The 22754-nt window shown below is 37.2% G+C and overlaps 1 non-coding gene across 1 annotated transcript; it reads left to right on the top strand.

The window, feature by feature from the left end:
• The first annotated feature begins 279 nt into the window (after positions 1-279).
• Positions 280-387, top strand: LOC130952282 (small nucleolar RNA R71). Its single transcript, XR_009074462.1, has one exon. It is a non-coding gene; the product is annotated as a small nucleolar RNA R71 (small nucleolar RNA).
• Positions 388-22754: the final 22367 nt, after the last annotated feature.

The following is a 22754-nucleotide window of genomic DNA, read 5'->3' as shown; positions in this document are numbered from 1 at the left end:
AGAAATCAAATTGACTTGTTGAGTCAATATCTTGTTCTGAGCCAAAATGGCGTTCAGAGTGTCAATCTCAAGAACTCCTTTCTTCTGACTAGTCCCATTGTTCACAGGATTCCTTTCAGAAGTGTACATGAATTGGTTATTTGCAACCATTTCAATTAGCTCTTGAGCTTCTTTAGGCGTCTTCTTTAGATGAAGAGATCCTCCAGCAGAGCTATCCAAAGACATCTTGGACAGTTCAGAGAGACCATCATAGAAAATACCTATGATGCTCCATTCAGAAAGCATGTCTGAGGGACATCTTCTGATTAATTGTTTGTATCTTTCCCAAGCTTCATAGAGGGATTCACCATCCTTCTGTCTGAAGGTTTGGACTTCCACTCTAAGCTTACTCCATCTTTGTGGTGGAAAGAACTTTGCCAAGAAGGCATTGACTAGCTTTTCCCAAGAATCCAGGCTTTCTTTAGGTTGTGAGTCCAACCATATTCTAGCCCTGTCTCTTACAGCAAAGGGAATAGCATCAGTCTATAGACCTCAGGGTCTACCCCATTAGTCTTGACTGTGTCACAGATTTGCAAGAATTCAGCTAAGAACTGATGAGGATCTTCCATTGGAAGTCCATGGAACTTGCAATTCTGTTGCATTAGAGAAACTAATTGAGGCTTAAGCTCAAAGTTGTTTGCTCCAATGGCAGGGATAGAGATGCTTCTCCCATAGAAATTGGGAGTAGGTGCAGTAAAGTCACCCAGCACCTTCCTTGCATTGTTGGCATTGTTGTTGTTTTCGGCTGCCATGTGTTCTTCTTCTTTGAAGAATTCGGTCAGGCCCTCTAAAGAGAGTTGTGCTTTGGCTTCTCTTAGCTTTCTCTTCAAGGTCCTTTCGGGTTCAGGGTCAGCTTCAACAAGAATGCCTTTGTCTTTGTTCCTGCTCATATGAAAGAGAAGAGAACAAGAAAATATGGAATCCTCTATGTCACAGTATAGAGATTCCTTGAGGTGTCAGAGGAAGAAAAATGGAAGACAGAAGTAGAAAATTCGAACTTATCAAAGAAGATGGTGTTCGAATTTTGCATTAAGGAATAGAGTTAGTCCAAAAATAGAAGGATGTGAGAAGAAAGGAAGTAATTTTCGAAAATTAAGTAAAAGATTTTGAAAACATTTTTGAAAAACACTAATTGATTTTCGAAAATAAAAGTGGAAAAGAAATCAAGTGATTTTTGAAAAAGATTTGAAATTAGAAATCAAAAAGATATGATTGAAAACTTATTTTGAAAAAGATGTGATTGAAAAAGATATGATTTGAAAACAATTTTAAAAGATATGATTTGAAAACAATTTTAGAAAAAAGATTTGATTTTAAAAATTAATGACTTGCCTAACAAGAAAAGATATGATTTAAACATAAAACCTTCCTCAACAGAAAAGGCAAAAAATGTTCAATCAAATCATTAATTGTTAGTAAGTATCAATGAAAAAGGAAAGAAATTGATTTTGAAAACATTTGATTGAAAAGATATGATTTGAAAAAGATTTGATTTTGAAAAACTTTGAAAACTTGAAAAAAATTGATTTTGAAAACAAAATCTTCCCCCTTTGCCATCCTGGCGTTAAACGCCCAGAATGGTGCACATTCTGGCGTTTAACGCCCAAACTACTACCCTTTTGGGCGTTAAACGCCCAACCAGGCACCCTGGCTGGCGTTTAAACGCCAGTCTATCTTCTTCACTGGGCATTTTTGAATGCCCAGCTTTTTCTGTGTGATTCCTCTGCAGTATGTTCTGAATCTTCAATTCTCTGTATTATTGACTTGAAAAGACACAAATTAAAAATATTTTTGGATTTTTAATGATGAGGAATAATCAAAATGCAACTATAATCAAATAACAATGCATGCAGGACACCAAACTTAGCAGTTTGTATACTATTGACACTAACAAATAAGAATGCATATGAGAAACAACAAACACTCAAGTCAATAGAATTCAAAGATCAAAACAAGGAAATTATCAAGAACAACTTGAAGATTAATTAAGACACATGCATAAATTCGAAAAATGCAAGAAGAACAGAAACATGCAATTGACACCAAACTTAAGATGAGACTCTAGACTCAAACAAGAAAATTTTTTTATTTTTGGATTTTATGATTTTGTAATTTTTTTGGCTTTTTTTTTCGAAAATTAAGTGGAAAAGAAAATAAAAGTATCAAAATTCTTAATGAGAATTCCAGGAATCATGCAATGTTAGTCTAAAGCTTTAGTCTAAAGGAATTAGACATAGCTAGCTAAGCTTCAGCAGGACATTGCATTCAAGAGCTAAATTGATGATGATCAATCAGCTTTGGTGATGATAAGAACATCACCTTGAAACACTAGAATTCATTCTTAAGAACTCTGAAGAAAAATAATACCTAATCTAAGCAACAAGATGAACCATCAGTTGTCCATACACAAGAACAATCCCCGGCAACGGCGCCAAAAACTTGGTGCACGAAATTTTGATCACTACAACTTCGCACAACTAACCAGCAAGTGCACTGGGTCGTCCAAGTAATACCTTACGCGAGTAAGGGTCGATCCCACGGAGATTGGTGGTATGAAGCAAGCTATGGTCATCTTGTAAATCTTAGTCAGGCAGACTCAAATGGATATGGTGATGAACGGAAATAACATAAAAGATAAAGATAGAGATACTTATGTAATTCATTGGTAGGAACTTCAGATAAGCGCATGAAGATGCCTTCCCTTCTGTCTCTCTGCTTTCCTACTGTCTTCATCTAATCCTTCTTACTCCTTTCCATGGCAAGCTCGTGTAGGGTTTCACTGTTGTCAGCAGCTACCTCCCATCCTCGCAGTGAAAGCTAATGCTCATACACTCTGTCACAGTGCGGCCAATCACCGGTTCGGTTCCCTCCCCTGCCGGAATAGAATCCCTCTTTTGCGTCTGTCACTAACGCCCAGCAGGTTACAAGTTTGAAGCACGTCACAGTCATTCAATCATTGAATCCTACTCAGAATACCACAGACAAGGTTAGACCTTCCGGATTCTCTTGAATGCCGCCATCAGGTCCTGCCTATACCACGAGGATTCCGGTTAAACAATCCAAGAGATATTCACTAAGCCTCAGATGCTTGTAGAACAAGAATGGTTGTCAGTCACCTTGTTCATAGGTGAGAATGATGATGAGTGTCACGGATCATCACATTCATCAAGTTGAAGAACAAGTGATATCTTGGACAAAGAACAAGCGGAATTGAATAGAAGAACAATAGTAATTGCATTAATACTCGAGGTACAGCAGAGCTCCACACCTTAATCTATGGTGTGTAGAAACTCCACCGTTGAAAATACATAAGAACAAGGTCTAGGCATGGCCGAATGGCCAGCCTCCCAATGATCTAAGAACTAGATGTCCGAAGATAAAAATACAATAGTAAAAGGTCCTATTTATAGAAAACTAGTAGCCTAAGGTGTACAAAGATGAGTAAATGACATAGAAATCCACTTCCGGGCCCACTTGGTGTGTGCTTGGGCTGAGCAATGAAGCATTTTCGTGTAGAGACGTTTTCTGGAGTTAAACGCCAGCTTTCATGCCAGTTTGGGCGTTTAACTCCAAGTTTTATGCCAGTTCCGGCGTTTAACGCTGGAATTTCTTGAGGTGACTTTGAACGCCGGTTTGGGCCATCAAATCTTGGGCAAAGTATGGACTATTATATATTGCTGGAAAGCCCAGGATGTCTACTTTCCAACGCCGTTGAGAGGGCGCCAATTGGGCTTCTGTAGCTCCAGAAAATCCACTTCGAGTGCAGGGCGGTCAGAATCCAACAGCATCTGCAGTCCTTTTGAGTCTCTGAATCAGATTTTTGCTCAGATCCCTCAATTTCAGCCAGAAAATACCTGAAATCACAGAAAAACACACAAACTCATAGTAAAGTCCAGAAAAGTGAATTTTAATTAAAAACTAATAAAAATATAATAAAAACTCAACTAAAACTACCAAAAACATACTAAAAACAGTGCCAAAAAGCGTACAAATTATCCGCTCATCAAGCACTGCATACTGCATAATTACATACCTGCATAAAAAAAAGAGAGAAAAAGGGGTGTGCGACGCGACCACATCGATCATGCGATCGCGTCAGTTGCGACAACACACCTTCCACGCGTTCGTGTCATTCACGCGGTCGCGTGACCTAGAAATCGGCGTAAAGATCCAACGCCCAGAAAGTTGGGCTGGAATCGTGTGGCCATTGTGCATTTCGCACAAAATGAACCACGCGGTCGCGCCGCGTCAATTGCACACAACCAATCCCACGCGACAGCGTGAGCGACGCGATCGCGTCGCATGGATTGCACAACACCCAACAATGAGACAAAGAGTTGCGCTGACACAACGCTGGAATCGTGCGTTTAGCACAGTTTCAAGTGACGAGATCGCATGCTTAAAGTGATCGCGTCATCCCCTCTTTTATCCATTCCATGCGATCACGCGACCCACGCAATCGCGTCAGCCCCTATTCCACCCCAGCCACGCGACCGCGTGCCCCATGCGATCGCGTGAAACCAAATTCGATTACACCCTGTGACACGAAACCCCACCCATTCGCGCCCCTCCAAACCCTTCTCCTCCCTCTCTTCTCCCCAACCACCCAACCACCCAGCCACCACCACAGGCCACCGCCGCCCCCGTCGACCACCCAGAACCCACCGCCACGCCACCCCCTTCATCTTTCCCCAAACAAAAGCCACCGCCGCCGCGCCACCCTCCTCCGCCGCGCCAGACGCCACCACCACTATCCCCCAGTCACCTCTCTGCCCCATTCTCCTTAATTCGCCTACCAGGTTCCGCAAATGCCACCCTTCTATCATTCTTAGTTAATTCCATTTTTTTCTGTTTATGTTTATCATTAGGCTAGTTGGATATGCATTTTGTAGTGGATTCTAGGTTGTTAGGTAGTGATGAGCGGATAATTTATACGCTTTTTGGCATTGTTTTTAGGTAGTTTTTAATATAATCTAGTTACTTTTAGGGATTTTTCATTAGTTTTAAAGTTAAATTCACATTTATGGACTTTACTATGAGTTTGTGTGTTTTTCTATGATTTCAGGTATTTTCTGGCTGAAATTGAGGGACCTGAGCAAAACTCTGATAGGAGGCTGACAAAGGACTGCTGATGCTATTAGAATCTGACCTCCCTGCACTCGAAATGGATTTTCTGGAGCTACAGAACTCCAAATGGCGCGCTCTCAACGGCGTTGGAAATTAGACATCCAGAGCTTTCCAGAAATATATAATAATTTATACTTTATTCGTGATTAAATGATGTAAACTGGCGCTCAACGCCAGCTCCATGTTGTTGTCTGGAGTCAAACGCCAGAAACACGTCACGAACCGGAGTTGAACGCCCAAAACACGTTACAACTTGGCGTTCAATTCCAGAAGAAGCCTCAGCACGTGGATAGATCAAGCTCAGCCCAAACATACACCAAGTGGGCCCTGGATGTAGATTTATGCATCAATTACTTACTTCTGTAACCCTAGTAGCTAGTTTAGTATAAATAGAACTTTTTACTAGACTATTCAGTCTTTGATCATTCGGTCTTGTGACCACGTTAGGGGGCTGGCCATTCAGCCATGCCTGAACCTTTCACTTATGTATTTTTAACGGTGGAGTTTCTACACACCATAGATTAAGGGTGTGGAGCTCTGCTGTACCTCAAGTTTCAATGCAATTACTATTATTTTCTATCCAATTCGATTTATTCCTGTTCTAAGATATTCGTTGCACTTCAACTTGATGAATGTGATGATCCGTGACACTCATCATCATTCTCACCTATGAACACGCGTGATTGACAACCACTTCCGTTTTACCTTAGTCCGGGCGCATATCTCTTGGATTCCTTAATCAGAATCTTCGTGGTATAAGCTAGAATTGACGGCGGCATTCATGGGAATCCGGAAAGTCTAACCTTGTATGTGGTATTCCGAGTAGGATTCTAGGATTGAATGACTGTGATGAGCTTCAAACTCCTGAAGGCTGGGCGTTAGTGACAGACGCAAAAGAATCACGGGATTCTATTCCAGCCTGATTGAGAACCGATAGATGATTAGCCGTGCTATGACAGAGCATTTGGACCATTTTCACTGAGAGGATGGGATGTAGCCATTGACAACGGTGATGCCCTACATCTAGCTTGCCCTGGAAAGGAGTAAGAAGGATTGGATGAAAGCAATAGGAAAGCAGAGATTCAATAGGGACAAGCATCTTCATACGGTTATCTAAAATTCCCACCATTAATTTACATAAGTATTTCTATCCTTTATTATTTAAGCAAGTATCTCTTTATATTTCCCGTAACGAATTATTATCTGCCTGAATGAGATTTAAAAGATGACCATAGCTTGCTTCATACCAACAATCTCCGTGGGATCGACCCTTACTCACGTAAGGTATTACTTGGACGACCCAGTGCACTTGCTGGTTAGTTGTGCGGAGTTGTGACTAAGTGTAATTCACGTGTGAGAGCTACCAAACTATTGGAGCCATTGTTGATGATCACAAATCGGTGCACCAGGTAGCCTAGGATGTGGTTAGTGGATTTAGGCCTGATAATTGCGCTGTTCGTGTTTCTTACTTGATGCTTTTCGCAATTCTGATGTTTCTGTGATGTTGCTATTGTTCATATGCTGTACTTTCTTGTTTCATGCTGCTTTTTACATTGCCTTTTTCATGTTCATACTCCTTATATGTGATTGCAGGTATGTTTTAATTTTCATTCATATGAACTGTTTTGTTGCTGTTTATTTTCCGGGATAATCAACTTTTAGCCGGAATGCTGCCCCAATTTCTATAAAATGTTTCCATTCTTGTCTTGGTTTTGGCATTTTCAACTGTGCTTTCCTTATATTCCCCCAAACCAATTCATGAATGCCAGGGAATGCATTCTTATTCTCTTTGATCTCCTGGTTCCTAAATTGCATTTTTGATGTTTGATTCCAATTTTTGCTATTTCTATATCTATCTGAATCAACATCCCCCTGTTTTCCTTGTTTGATTATGAGTTACCAAACTATTGGAGCCATTGTTGATGATCACAAATCCGTGCACCAAGTTTTTGGCGCCGTTGCTGGGGATTGTTCGAGTATGGACAACTAACGGTTCGTCTTGTTGCTTAGATTAGGTAATTTTCTTTTCAAAAAGTTCTCAAAAAAAATTTAAAAAAAAAATTTTCTTTATTTTCATTTTTCTAAAGAATATTTTCGAAAAAAATAATAAAAATACAAAAAAAAATCATAAAATCATAAAAACCAAAAATATTTTGTGTTTCTTGTTTGAGTCTTGAGTCAATTTTTAAGTTTGGTGTCAATTGCATATTCATATTGTTCTTGCATTTTTTCAAAAAATTCATGCATTCATGGTGTTCTTCATGATCTTCAAGTTGTTCTTGGTAAGTCTTCTTGTTTGATCTTGATGATTTCTTGTTTTATGTCTTTTGTTGTTTTTCATGTGCATCTTTGCATTCATATTTTCAAAGCATTAAAGATTTCTAAGTTTGGTGTCTTGCATGTTTTCTTTGCATCAAAAATTTTTCAAAAATATGTTCTTGATGTTCATCATGATCTTCAAAGTGTTCTTGATGTTCATCTTGACATTCATAGTGTTCTTGCATGCATCATGTGTTTTGATCCAAAATTTTCATGTTTTGGGTCATGTTTGTGTTTTTCTCTCTCCTCATTAAAAATTCAAAAATCAAAAAAATATCTTTTCCTTATTTCCCTCCAAATTTTCGAAATTTTGGGTTGACTTGGTAAAAAATTTTTAAAATTAGTTGTTTCTTATAAGTCAAGTCAAATTTTCAATTTTAAAAATCTTATCTTTTCAAAACTTTTTCAAAAATCAAATCTTTTTCATTTTTTTTATTTCGAAAATTTTAAAATTATTTTCAAAATCTTTTTCTTAATTTTATTTCAAATTTTCGAAATTACACTAAAAATTAATGTGATTGATTCAAAAATTTGAAGTTTGTTACTTTCTGGTTAAGAAAGGTTCAATCTTTAAATTCTAGAATCATATCTTTTAGTTTCTTGTTAGTTAAGTAATTAATTTTAATTTTAAAAATTAAATCTTTTTCAATCCTATCTTTTTATCATATTTTCTTATCTTATCTTTTTATCATATCTTTTTCAAAATTATATCTTTTTCAAAAATTTGATTTCAAAATATCTTATCTAATTCCTTATCTTCTTATCTTTTCAAATTTGATTTTAATATCTTTTTCAACTAACTATTTGACTTTTTGTTTGTTTCTTATCTTTTTCAAAACCACCTAACTACTTCTCTCTCTCTAATTTTCGAAAATATCTCATCCTTTTTCAAAAATTCTTTTTAATTAATTAATTATTTTAAATTTTAATTTTAATTATATCTTATCTTTAATTTTCGAAAATCACTAACTATTTTTTCAAAATTATTTTCGAAATTCTCTTTCTCTCCTCTTCTTCTATTTATTTATTTATTTACTAACACTTCTCTTCACCTCTCTTCATCTCCAATCACTGTCTCTATCCTCACCCTTGTGATTGGATTCTCCACTTTTATTCCTTTCTTCTTCTACTAACAATAAGGAACCTCTTTACTGTGACATAGAGGATTCCTCTTTCCTTTCTTGTTCTCTTCTTCCCTATATGAGCAGGAACAAGGAAAAAGGCATTCTTGTTGAAGCTGATCCTAAACCTGAAAGGACTCTGAAGAGAAAACTAAGAGAAGCTAAATTACAACAATCCAGAGGCAACCTTTCTGAAATTTTCGAACAAGAGAAGGAGATGGCAGCCGAACCCAACAACAATAATGCAAGGAGAATGCTAGGTGATTTCACTAAACCAACGTCCAAATTTGATGGAAGAAGCATCTCCATTCCGGCCGTTGGAGCAAACAATTTTGAGCTGAAACCTCAATTAGTTGCTCTAATGCAACAGAACTGCAAGTTTCATGGACTTCTATTTGAAGATCCTTATCAGTTTTTAACTGAGTTCTTGTAGATTTGTGAGACTGTTAAGACAAATGGAGTAGATCCTGAAGTCTACAGGCTCATGCTTTTCCTTTTTGCTGTGATGAGTGTCACGGATCATCACATTCATCAAAGTGTTGTGCAACGTATATCTTGGAATAAGAATAAAAGAGAATTGAATAGAAAGTAATAGTAATTGTATTAAAACTTGAGGTACAGCAGAGCTCCACACCCTTAATCTATGGTGTGCAGAAACTCCACCGTTGAAAATACATAAGTGAAAAGTTCAGGCATGGCCGAATGACCAGCCCCCAAAACGTGATCACAGGATTCAAAATACAATCCAAGATGAGATTATGATAGTAAAAAGTTCTATTTATAATAAACTAGCTCCTAGGGTTTACATGAGTAAGTGATTGATGCATAAATCCACTTCCGGGGCCCACATGGTGTATGTTTGGGCTGAGCTTGATCTATCCACGAGCTGAGGCTTTTATTGGAGTTGAACTCCAAGTTATGACGTGTTTTGGGCGTTCAACTCCGGATCATGACGTGTTTCTGGCGTTTAACTCCAGACAGCAGCATGTACTTGGCGTTCAACGCCATGTTACGTCGTCAATTTCCGAATAAAGTATGGACTATTATATATTTCTGGAAAGCTCTGGATGTCTACTTTCCAACGCCGTTGAGAGCGTGCCATTTGGAGTTCTGTAGCTCCAGAAAATCCATTTCGAGTGCAGGGAGGTCAGATTCCAACAGCATCAGCAGTCCTTTTGTCAGCCTTTTTTAGAATTTTGCTCAAGTCCCTCAATTTCAGCCAGAAATTACATGAAATTACAGAAAAACACACAAACTCATAGTAAAGTCCAAAAATGTGAATTTAGCATAAAAACTAATGAAAACATCCCTAAAAGTAGCTTGAACTTACTAAAAACTACCTAAAAACAATGCCAAAAAGCGTATAAATTATCCGCTCATCACTTGTATAAGTCATGATCCCTTGAGAAAAAAATAAAACAGAAAGAAAAGGAAGAAGAAAAAGCCAAAAGTGGCAAAGAAAAAGAAAAAAAAAGAATAAGGCTAGGCACCAATAGCTTGGACCCTAGGACACATGCCTGTGGTGTTTTTGTGCTAGGATATGCTTGGGCAAGTAGGTTCTGAGGAGTATTTCAAAACTTGGCCACTTAGATCAACTGATTTGGGATTTCCAAATGAAAGCCCACAATAAAGAGCAACCTAGTTACAAAGCATTTAGTTATCCAAAGAGATGCTGGGCATCAATGATCCTAGGAGGAAAAAGGTGAGCCATGTGTCTGTGGTGAAGAAATGTTGGGCAAAAATAAAGCCAAAGGCTGCTGCAACATTTGACACCAAGCCTTCAATAAGTAATAAGCTCTTTAAGCAAAACAAAGAAAGAAAAGTTAGCAAGGGAACAAGCACAACTGAAGCCTTGAAGCAACAAGTTTAGTAAGCCTTTAAGGGAAACACCTCTTATGTAACAGCAAACAATAACTGAGTTATCATTGTCTGCATAAAAACTCCATGAACCAAGTTCAATTATATGCTTAATAAGGATAGGCATGCTTCTCTTTTTCATTTCATTCCCTCTTATGTTTGATGATTGCTTGGGGACAAGCAAGATTTAAGTTTGGTGTTGTGATGACAAGTCATCATATGCCTATTTTTCAAGCTAATTTCACTTGTTTCACTAGTTTTTATGCACTTTCTTGCATTATAAGTAAGTAATTTGGAGTGGAATTGCATGGTTTATTTGAATCAATCAACCACCCTTTAATTAATGCTAAATCATGAGGTTCAAGCTAAATTTAATTGATATTTGAATGAATTATGAATCTTGTGAATTTGGTGATACTTTGATTGGTTGTTTTCATTATTTGTAGGCGAAGAAAAGAAAAAAAAAAAGAAAGTGTGGCTTAAGAAGCGTGACTCAATAAAGAAGAAAGTGTGGCAAAGAAAATGAGGAAGCGTGGCGCATGGAAGGAGGGAGCACACTGCTCTCCCCAAGAGCACAATGCTCTCCAAGGGAGCACAACAATGAACCAAGCATGCAAAGCTTCAATGCTCTGCCCTCCCTTGAGAGCGGAGCACAAACTTAAGCCAAGAAACAAGGAAGAGCAAAACATTGCTCTGCTCTCCTTGAGAGTATTATCGGGCTTCACTCTCAAATAAATCCAAGGAAATGTTTGCCAAATGCCACCCCAAGGATTCGAACTATGCACCTAAAGGGAAGTGGGTGACGCTCAAATAAGAGGAAAACAAGCCCAAATTGGCTTGTTTTCAACCTCCAAGGTTCGAACACAAGACCTCCAAGGAAGTAAAGGCCTAGGCACTACTTTGGTGCCAAGGAAACCAAGGAAAAAATGCAGCAACTTCCTCCACCAAGTCTCGAACCAAGGGTCTCTAGGAAGCCAAGCCTTATGCGTGAATCAGGTGCCAAGAAGAAAAAGCCCAGCGCATGCTTCCCCAAGGTTTCGAACTTGGGACCTCACCCAAGAACAAGGAAAGCTTTGCGCTGCTCACAAGGAGAGCAGAGCGCTACTCTATGGTGCATGACACGGGCATCCTTGGCGCACACAAGGGAGCTTGGGCGCACATCATGACACGGCCAGAAGCAAGGCGCGCGCATCACAACACGGGCAGGGAGGCAAGGCGCGTGTAAGATGCGCACTGCTCCGCTCTCCACAAGAGCAGGGTAGTCCCCTGTTGCTTCTCCAAGCCTTGGCACGCAACTTGGATCCCCACACAAAGCTTCACTGCTCTGCTCTCCACAAGAGCAGAGCAGCCTCTTGGGAGCAACATGGGCTGAAATTCACTTAAAAATCCAATTTAATTCAATTCTTCACCCATCTTTCAAGCCCACTCAAAATTCTTAGATCTAAAATAGAATGTGTATAAATATGTGTTAGTTAGGATTAGAAGGGAGTGGACTTTCATTTTTAATTTTCATCTTTTGTCAACTTGAAAGCTCACTTTTCATTTTCTGCTTTTGAACTTCTGGTTTTCACTTTTCATTTTCTGTTTTCTGCAATTGGCTTGAGAATTGGAAGAGAGAATTCACTTCTTCTTCTTCTGATCTTTTTGTTTTCTTTACTGGGTTTTGTTTGAGTCTTAAGTGTTTAGAATTAAGGAACTTCTATCTCAATCTCCATTTAAGATCTCTTTGATTCTCCTACTGTAGAATTGAGTTGAATTCAATTTCTTTCACTGCTTCAATCTTCAATTTCTCTTTAATTGCTTTGTGACTTTGGATCAAGGAAGGATTTGAGATCTAGACTTGCTTTCTAGTCTCTTCCACTCCTGAGATCTTTAACCATCTTTTAATTTGCTGCAATCAAGCACAAGTCATTTTCTGTTTTTTGTTTCAAAGCATTCTATCCTTACTTTTTGAGATCTGTTTCAATTCAATTCATCTTCTACTCTTCTGTTTAATGCAATTTACTTCTGCTTTCTTAAATTATGCAATCCCAGTCCCTTAATCCCTTTATCATTCAAGCAATTTATATTTCTTGCACTCTAAGTTACCGCAATTTACATTTCTTGCACTTTAAGTTTCAGTCATTTAATTTCTTGTTCTTTAAGATTCAGCACCTTTACTTTCAGTTCTCTTTAATTTCTGCAATTCATCCCTCTCCCTTTACATTTCTTGCAATTTACCTTCTGTCTTCTATAAATCACTCAAATCAATCCTTGTTTTCTTGACTAAATCAACCACTAAACTAAAATTGCTCAATCCTTCAATCCCTGTGGGATCGACCTCACTCATGTGAGTTATTATTACTTGATGCGACCCGGTACACTTGCTGGTGAGTTTCGTGTTTTATCGTTTTCCACACATCAGTCGTATGGTTAGGAATTTCACACAAAATAGTTACGTTGGTAGTATAGTTCCCAACCAATAAACAACACTCAAATCAAATTTTAAAAGTTTTAGTTGTCACAAGTATAAGCCCCAATGAAATTAACCGAGGTATTCAAACCTTGGGTCGTCTCACAAGGAATTAGAATGAAGTGATCAATTATTGGCTATAAAGGAACAAGGGGGTTTGATTTGGTAAAAGGCAAGAAAATAAATGACAAGAAAAGTAAAGCAAACAATTAAAGAAAGCAATTAATGAAAAGAGACATTCATGGCAAGGATTGAGAATTAAGGCTTTCTATCCTAGTCATTAATCATAATAATGATTAACAAGAATTTATCTTATTTCATCATCTCCAATATTGGAAGAAGGTGTAAAGTTATCTTCCATGAGAGAAAGTCAAATAAGACTAGTTAATCTCAATCCGAAAGTCCAAATTAACTCACTAATTAAATTAGCAAGAGATTAGAGTCAATGGAAATAATACTAACTAACAACTCTAGATCACCAATCTAAATTGGGTATTAATGACTCAAGATTGCCCAATTTCTCTTTCCAAGCTAAGAATGCTAGAAACTCTACTCTAACATCCAACCAAGCATTTTATCAAACACTTGGAAGGCATAAAATGAAAGTATGGTAAAATTGCAATAATAATAAAATCTACAATGCAAGAAATTAACAATAGCATCTCAAATCAACAATAAAAGAACATCAAACATGAAATTGCATTAAAAGGAATCCAAACCCAAACGAGCATTCATAAAAATAAAGAGAGGCTTAAAAGGAAAATTAACACTACAAACTAAGAGAATTAAAATATTAGAACAAGAAATTGTAAAGAAAACAAAATGAGAACAACAAATTAAACCTAGATCTAAGATGCAATTAACCCTGAGAACCCTAATTCTTGAAAGAAGAGGGAGCTTTTTGATGCTAGTGAGATTGCCAATTGCTTGGGTTTGGATTTTTACACTAAAAGATGATTAACATTGCAAGCATAGACCAAACCCAACAATCGGTCACCGATCAAATTGGAAATTCACAAGATGTGTCACAACTCAAAACCAATTTAAAAACCAAGAGTATTTGACTCCCGGGTCGTCTCCCAAGGAATAACTTGAGGGCAATGAGTGTGCAAATTTCGGTTGTGGTGATCAAGGGGTTGTTAATGAAGAAATGAACATATAAAGCAATAAAAGAACATGCAAAATTGTAATGATTGAACTAATAAAGAAATTAAAGAACCGACTATGTAATATAAACAAGTAAAGTATAAAAGAGATTAACATAGCAATGTATGAAAGATTGAAAGCATAAAAAGGGGTCTTGGCTTGGAGTGAGCTAAGGGTCCTTTCCTTGTTGGAACCACAACTATGACAATTATGATGGATTAGTCTCACTTGATCAACCCTCACATTGGAAGGTGAGTTAAATGAGCATTAGTGTTCTTAACCCACAAATCCTAAATTGTTTGCTAATTACCTTAGCAACAAATTAGCGTTAGTGGGAATAAGAACAATTACAATCCAAGAATTGACACTAAATGTTGGACATTCCAACTCTAGGAACCCAATTGTTCACTTTACCCAAGCCAAGAGACAAAAATTTAGCCTAAAACCATGTTTGACATTATTTCAAACACGTGGTGAGCAAAAAGCTTAAACATTAGAAAAATAAGAAAAGACTTGAAATTAAAAGCAACAATTTATCTCAATCAACAAGAATAACACAAGAAGGCATGGAACAAACATCAAACACCAAATTCATCAACAAGAAATTGAAATTGTAAAAGAGAAGTAAAAATGAACTATAACTTGAATTAGAAGAATGAGTAATGACAATGTAACTATAAAAAGTAATAACAATAGAATACTTACAATGGAATTAGCAAAATCCAAGATCAAAAATGGAAATGGCACTTGAATGTAAAACCATAATAGAAACCCTAGTAGAGATGATGAAAAACTTAGAGAAAACTAAAACTAAAAACCTTCTACTCCTACTCCTCAACTATATTAATGTTATGTTATGTTCTGTCCTTCATTCCCCTTCCAATATGAGCTAAAAGACATCAGAAATGGGCCTCCAAAGCCATCAAATCGCGAGTCACATGCCTTTTTAATGAAGTCATGTGCGGACACCTATGCGGACGCATAGGCGTGTGCGTTCGCACACTTTGCGAAAATCCCATCCTGTGCGTACGCACAAGTACCTGTGTGCACGCACACTAGGCGATGCTTAACTGGACATGCGACGTGCTCGAAATGGTCCACGCGCTTTGCTTGGCTCTCGTGCGTACGCACAAAAGGCTATGCGCACGCACGAATCTCTGAACTCATCCCCTTTGATTTTTCATGTTTCCTCCACTTTGCATGATCTTCTTCCATTTTCTCTAACCCATTCCTACCTTATACCCCTGGAATTACTCACAAACACATCAAAGCATCGAATGGAAGGAAAATGGAATAAAATAGATCAAATTAAGAACAAAAGAGCATATTTTTATAATCACACACAATTTGGGAGGAAAATTCAAAAGCATGCTATTCAAGGGAATAAGTGAAAGTTTATGTGATGAAATCCATTTAATTCTAACCAAAAATCATCATCAAATACGGATTCATCAATTCTCTCACACTTAAACACTAGCATGTCGTCATGCTAAACACACTCAAAGGAGATAGATGAAAGGAAAAATGACTTAGGCTATAAACTATTTAAATGTATGCAACTATCCTAAGGCTAATCACAATTATGTACTATGATGAGAGTTGGTAGAAACAAACCATGAAATTCTAATCCATCACAAGAAAGCTTTAGGGCCAATGCAAAGAGTTCATGCACTAAGATCAATGTCCAAAGAATTGAATTGAAATTTTCAAAACTATCCAATTGAACAACTTGCAAGAAGATACAATATGAGGTGCAAGAACATAGAATTGAGCGATCGAACCCCTCACCGGATGTATATCTACTCAATTCGCCCAGTGTTTAGCGTTTAACCACTCAATTATCCTTTTTTTTCATGCTTTGCAAAGATTTGCAAGTCATCTAACAATCAACTAGTATTTAATGCATGAATAACAAATATTATGAGGTCTTTAGAGGGATGTAATGGGGCTAGGGTGTTGGTAGGATGAAATATGGCTAAGTGGACTTAAAGAATTAATTCTTTGATTAGCTTGAGTGTTGATAAACCACTATTTTATGGTTTATCTTGTGCTTAATTAAGTGGATTTTATCAAATCTTTACCCACTTATTCATACTATTTGTATGGTTTTACATTTGCCTTCCTAATTATATGCTTTGATTGAAAACATGTTTCTTTGGACTTATATTTGCTATTATTAATCCTCTCTTATTACCATTAGATGCCTTGATATGTGTTTAAGTGTTTTCAGATATTATAAGGCAAGAATGGCTTGGAGGATGGGAAGGAAGCATGAAAAAGTGGAAGGAATACAATAAGTTGGAGAAATTGCTAAGCTGTCCAGCCTAACCTCTTCGCACTCAAACTGCTATAACTTTATCTACAGAGGTCCAAACGACGCGGTTCTAATTGCTTTGGAAAGCTAATGTCCGGGGCTTCGATTTGATATATAATTTGCCATAGCTGCTCCGACGCCAAGCGACGCGAACGCGTGAGTCACGCGGATGCGTGACCTAGCAAGAACGCAACCCGCGCGGCCGCGTCACTTTTTCGCGACCTGTACGGACCATAAAGTGCTGGAAGTGACTTCTAGACTGTTTCTGACCTAGTTTTTGGCCCAGAGAATACATATTAGAGGCTATAAAGTGGGGGAATGCATCCATTCATCATCATGCTCTCATAATTCACTTTTCCATGATTTAGATCTAGTTTTGAGAGAGGTTCTCTCCTCTCTCTCTTAGGATTAGGATTTAGGATTTCTCTTAGTTTTACAAGTGACTCTCAATCACAGGTTCTTTATTTTTAATTATTTTCCCAATTTAATTTATGAACTCTGCCATGTTACAGATTACTCTTTTAAATTAATGTTATTTGAGGTATTTTAGTTTAATATTGCTTTCTTTTATGTACATGATTATTGCTTCCCATCTAAAAGCATTTTTATTCCAGCAGCTTCAATTTCCTTTCCTTTTGGCCCTGGTTAAATAATTGGTAGCTCTAGAGTTATCAAACTCATTATTGATTGAAAATTGGATTTCTTTATTTTATTAATTCATATTCCAATAACTCTGGCCTTTCCCAAGGAAAGACTAGGACATGAGGATTCGAATTAATTCATCCATTTGACTTACCTTCATAGTTAGAGGTTAACAAGGTGGGAGAAGAATCCAATTCTCTTCATAATTGATAAGGATAACTAGGATAGGACCTCCAGTCTTTATACCTTGCCAAGAGTTTATTTTACCGTTAATTCATTTTACTTGTTATTTAAATATGCTTGTGCCCATTGCCCAAATTCCACAAACCCAAATTTTACCTTTTTCATAGCCAATAATAAGAACATACCTCCTTGCAATTCCTTGAGAAGACGACCCGAGGTTTAAATGCTCGGTTAACAATTTTTAAAGGGGTTTGTTACTTGTGACAACCAAAACGTTTGCACGAAGGGATTTCTGTTAGTTTAGAAGCTATATCTACAACGCGAATATTTTTAATAATTATTTACTAGCAAAAATCTCAACGTCAAAATAGCGCCGTTGTCGGGGAATTGCGAACGTGTGCCTTATTATTGGTTATTGTAAATATTTTTCTAAAAAAAAAATATTTTTCTTTTACTTGTTTATTTGTTTCTCCTCTTTCCCCTTATTTCTGATAACTACTATGAATTCTCACCCCTCTCGCTTTGAGTTTGGTTCTAACTTTGTTGAAGGAAATAGAAACCACAGCAGGAATATACATCAAGGTCAGACCAATCAAGGATGGATGGAGCCAAGAGGATGTAATCAACCCTTCAGGCAACAACACCATCCTAGATATCATGGCCAAAGACCAGGCTACAATGCATCCCAAGAAGATAGATATGGTGGACCACCTTGTAGCTACCAACAAGCCCCACCATATGCTCAGAGATCATCCTTTCAACACAACCTCAACCCACCACACTCACAAGCCCCTTTCCACCATTCACCTCCGTATGACCCCAATCCTTGTTCACCACACCAACCACCATATGAACCATACACAGAACCACCACCTCAGTATACACCATCTCCTTATCCTTATCAAGATGAACCACCTTCCTACCATGAACCCTTTCTCCCAACAATTGAACCCTCCTATCCACCCCAAATCTCCTTGGAAAAAGTAATTGCTGATCTAAACTCTACTATACAAGCTCTCGCCGCCCAAATCAGATTACCAAATCCCTTCAACAATCAACCCTCAAGCTCTAGTACACTTCCTTTTCAACCACAGAATGATCTATCCATCCCATCACTACCATCCATGGAAGAGCACCCACTTCCATCAATCCAAGAGCAACATGATCCTACTGATACTATTGACATAGAACAAGAGAGAAGAGATCATCTTCGCGAATCCATACTTCATAAGGAGCTAGAGGAGGCACTAAGGGTGAAGGTAGTAGACACCCTTGAAGTTGACAGCACGGTTGAAGAACTAGTGAAAGAAGACAACAAGGAGGATTTTATACTTAAAGGTAAAGAAATAGTTGGAAGGAAGATCATTGAGGACGAATATGATTGCATACTTAAATACCTGGATCAAGAAAGAAATCGATTACCTTTCCAACGTTCGGATATTCAAAGAACCCCCATGGTTTCATGTGGGAAATCTACTGAAGAATATAGCAGGAAGGAGAAATTGGGCACTCAAGTGGATAGTGAACAGCACGATCTGATATTGGAACAAGTGGAGGAAGCCGGAATTATTGAAGAAGAAGAGGAGGCAGTGGTTGAAGACTTAGGAGATGCTGAACCTCCATGGGAAAGTAAAGTTATAGAGCATCCTTCAAAGACGTTTGAAGCTGATGTTGAGGAGGGTGTACTACCTCCAAAGCATATCACAGTTGAAGACTTGGAAGAGGTTGATCAAGTGATGGAGATTCAAGAAGAAGAAGCACAACCTCCCATGCCCTTCGAAAGCAATGAAGAGAAGATTGAATTGGAAGAAAGCTACCAAGAGGAAGAGGTTGAAATTAAAGAAGCTTGCAAAGAGGTGGTAATTATCAGAGAAGAGCACAAGGGAGTGGAGCTTGCAATTTCATTAAAAATACCTCCCCCTAAGTTGCCATCATCCTTCACAACATTCAAGTGGGTAAAATTCATATCCCTTAGCTTTCTAATACCACTTGAATATGGGCTACTGGAGATGGATGGTCAACTTAGAGCTCTTTGTGACATTAAGAGTAAGCGGAAGATGGCCAGTGGTAAGAATTGTCCTGCAAGGTTCATTATGGTTGGAAGCTTTAAGTTTAAACGCAAAGGTTGGTATAAAGCTCAACTGAATGGGTCTAGGAACCTGTTAGATTGCTGCAGTGAGAATTCAGATCACTGATGAGCGGATAATTTATACGCTTTTTAGCATTATTTTTAGGTAGTTTTTAGTAAGTTCAAGCTACTTTTAGGGATGATTTCATTAGTTTTTATGTAAAATTCACATTTCTGGACTTCACTATGAGTTTGTGTGTTTTTCTGTGATTTCAGGTAATTTCTGGCTGAAATTGAGGGACTTGAGCAAAACTCTGAAAAAGGCTGACAAAAGGACTGCTGATGCTGTTGGAATCTGACCTCCCTGCACTCAAAATGGATTTTCTGGAGCTACAGAACTCCGAATGGCGTGCTCTCAACGGCGTTGGAAAGTAGACATCCAGAGCTTTCCAGCAATATATAATAGTCTATACTTTATTCGGGAATTGACGACGTAAAGTGGCGCTCAACGCCAAGTACATGCTGCTGTCTGGAGTCAAACGCCAGAAACACGTCACAACCCGGAGTTGAACGCCAGAAACACGCTATAACTCGACGTTCAACTCCAAGAAAAGCCTCAGCTTGTGGATAGATCAAGCTCAGCCCAAGCATACACCAAGTGGGCCCTGGAAGTGGATTTATGCATCAATTACTTACTCATGTAAACCCTAGTAGCTAGTTTATTATAAATAGAACCTTTTACTAGTGTAATAGACATCTCTGGACGCCTAGTTCTCAGATCATGGGGGCTGGCCATTCGGCCATGCCTGAACCTTTCACTTATGTATTTTCAACGGTGGAGTTTCTACACACCATAGATTAAGGGTGTGGAGCTCTGCTGTACCTCAAGTTTCAATACAAATTACTATTATTTTCTATTCAATTCTCTTTTATTCTTATTCCAAGATGTACGTTGCACTTCAACTTGATGAATGTGATGATCCGTGACACTCATCGTCATTCTCACCTATGAACGCACGTGACTGACAACCACTTCCGTTCTACTTTAGGCCGGGCGCATATCTCTTAGATTCCCCAACAGAATCTTCGTGGTATAAGCTAGATAGATGGCAGCATTCATGGGAATCCAGAAAGTCTAACCTTGTCTGTGGTATTTCGAGTAGGATTTTGATATTGAATTACTATGACGAGCTTCATACTCCTGAAGGCTGGGCGTTAGTGACAAACGCAAAAGAATCAAGGGATTCTATTCCAACCTGATTGAGAACCGACAAATGATTAGCCGTGCTGTGACAGAGCATAGGACCATTTTCACTGAGAGGATGAGATGTAGCCATTGACAACGGTGATGCCCTACATCCAGTTTGCCATGGAAAGGAGTAAAAAGGATTGGATGAATGTAATAAGAAGGTAGAGATTCGAGAGGAGCACAGCATCTTCACATGCCTATCTGAAATTCCCACCATGGAATTATATGAGTAACTATTTACTATTTTATTTTCTGTTTATTATTTATTTTCGAACTTATCATAAACCATTTAATCTGCCTAACTGAGATTTACAAGGTGACCATAGCTTGCTTCATACCAACAATCTCTGTGGGATCGACCCTTACTCACGTAAGGTATTACTTGGATGACCCAGTACACTTGCTGGTTAAGTTGAACGGAGTTGTGATCACACATGCCATTACCAGGGATTATTAAGATCCCAATTCATCATACCATGATCTCTTTGGAGTATTTTTGATAGAGCCAATGTTTAAATTTCATACGAGTGCAAAGAGACCAACTTTGAGGATCACATTTTCGTCCACCAAGTTTTTTGTGCCGTTGCCGGGGATTGTTCGAGTATGCACAACTAACGGTTCATCTTGTTGCTCAGATTAGGTAATTTTCTTTTCAAAAAGTTTTCAAAAATTTTTTCTTTTTAATTTTGCTTTTATTTTCGTTTTTCTAAAAAAACATTTTTGAAAAAGAAAATTTAAAGAAAATACAAAAAAAAAATCATAAAATCATAAAAACCAAAAATATTTTGTGTTTCTTGATTGAGTCTTGAGTCAACTTTTAAGTTTGGTGTCAATTGCATGCTTTAAAAATTTTTCTTGCATTTTTCGAAAATTCCATGCATTCATAGCATTATTCATGATCTTCAAGTTGTTCTTGACAAGTCTTCTTGTTTGATCTTGATGTTTTCTTATTTTGTGTTGTTTGTTGTTTTTCATATGCATTTTTTGTTTGTTAGAGTCCATGCATTAAAGATTTCTAAGTTTGGTGTCTTGCATGTTTTCTTTGCATCAAAAATTTTTCAAAAATATGTTCTTGGTGTTTATCATGATCTTCAAAGTGTTCTTGGTGTTCATCTTGACATTCATAGTGTTCTTGCATGCATTAAGTGTTTTGATCCAAAATTTTCATGTTTTGAGTCATATTTGTGTTTTTCTCTCTCATCATTAAAATACAAAAAAATCAAAAAAATATCTTTTCCTTATTTTTCTCATAATTTTCGAAAATTTGAGTTGACTTAGTAAAAAAATTTTAAAATTAGTTATTTCTTACAAGTCAAGTCAAATTTTCAAAAATTTAAAAATCTTATCTTTTCAAAATCTTTTTCAAAAATCATATCTTTTCAATTTTATCTTTGTTTTTCGAAAATTTCAAAATTCTTTTTCAAATTATTTTCAAAATCTTTTTCTTATCTTTATATTAGATTTTTGAAAACTCACTAACAATTAATGTGATTGATTCAAAAATTTGAAGTTTGTTACTTTCTTGTTAAGAAAGGTTCAATCTTTAAGTTATAGAATCTTATCTTGTAAGTTTCTTGTTAGTGAAGTAAGTAATTTTAAACTAAAAAAAAATTAAATCTTCTTATCTTTTATCATATCTTTTTCAAAAATTTGATTTTAAATATCTTTCTCAACTAACTATTTGACTTTTTGTTTGTTTCTTATCTTTTTCAAAACCACCTAACCACTTTTCCCTCTCTAATTTTTGAAAATATCTCATCTCTTTTTCAAAAATTCTTTTTGTTTTAAATTTTAATTTTGATTATATCTTATCTTTAATTTTCAAAAATACTAACCTCTTTTTCAAAATTATTTTCGAAATTCTCCCTCTCTTTTCTTATTCTATTTAATTATTTATTTACTAACACTTCTTCTTCACTCTTCCCCCCTTTCTTCTTCTACTAACATAAAGGAATCTTTATACTGTGACATGGAGCATTCCTCTTCTTTTCTTGTTTTCTTCTCTTTCATATGAGCAGGAACAAGAAAAAAGGCACTCTTGTTGAAATTGATCCCGAACATGAAAGGACTCTGAAGAGGAAACTAAGAGAAGCTAAATTATAACAATCTAAAGGTAACCTTTCAGAAATTTTCGAACAAGAGAAGGAGATGGCAGCCGAACCCAATAATGACAATGCAAGAAGGATGCTGGGTGACTTTACTAAACCCACGTCCAAATTTGATGGAAGAAGCATCTC

Source organism: Arachis stenosperma, chromosome 9 (genome assembly GCF_014773155.1).
Source record: "Arachis stenosperma cultivar V10309 chromosome 9, arast.V10309.gnm1.PFL2, whole genome shotgun sequence".
Lineage (NCBI taxonomy): Eukaryota > Viridiplantae > Streptophyta > Magnoliopsida > Fabales > Fabaceae > Arachis > Arachis stenosperma.
The sequence above is the reverse complement of the archived record's forward strand: the minus strand, read 5'-3'. Positions and strand labels throughout refer to the sequence as shown.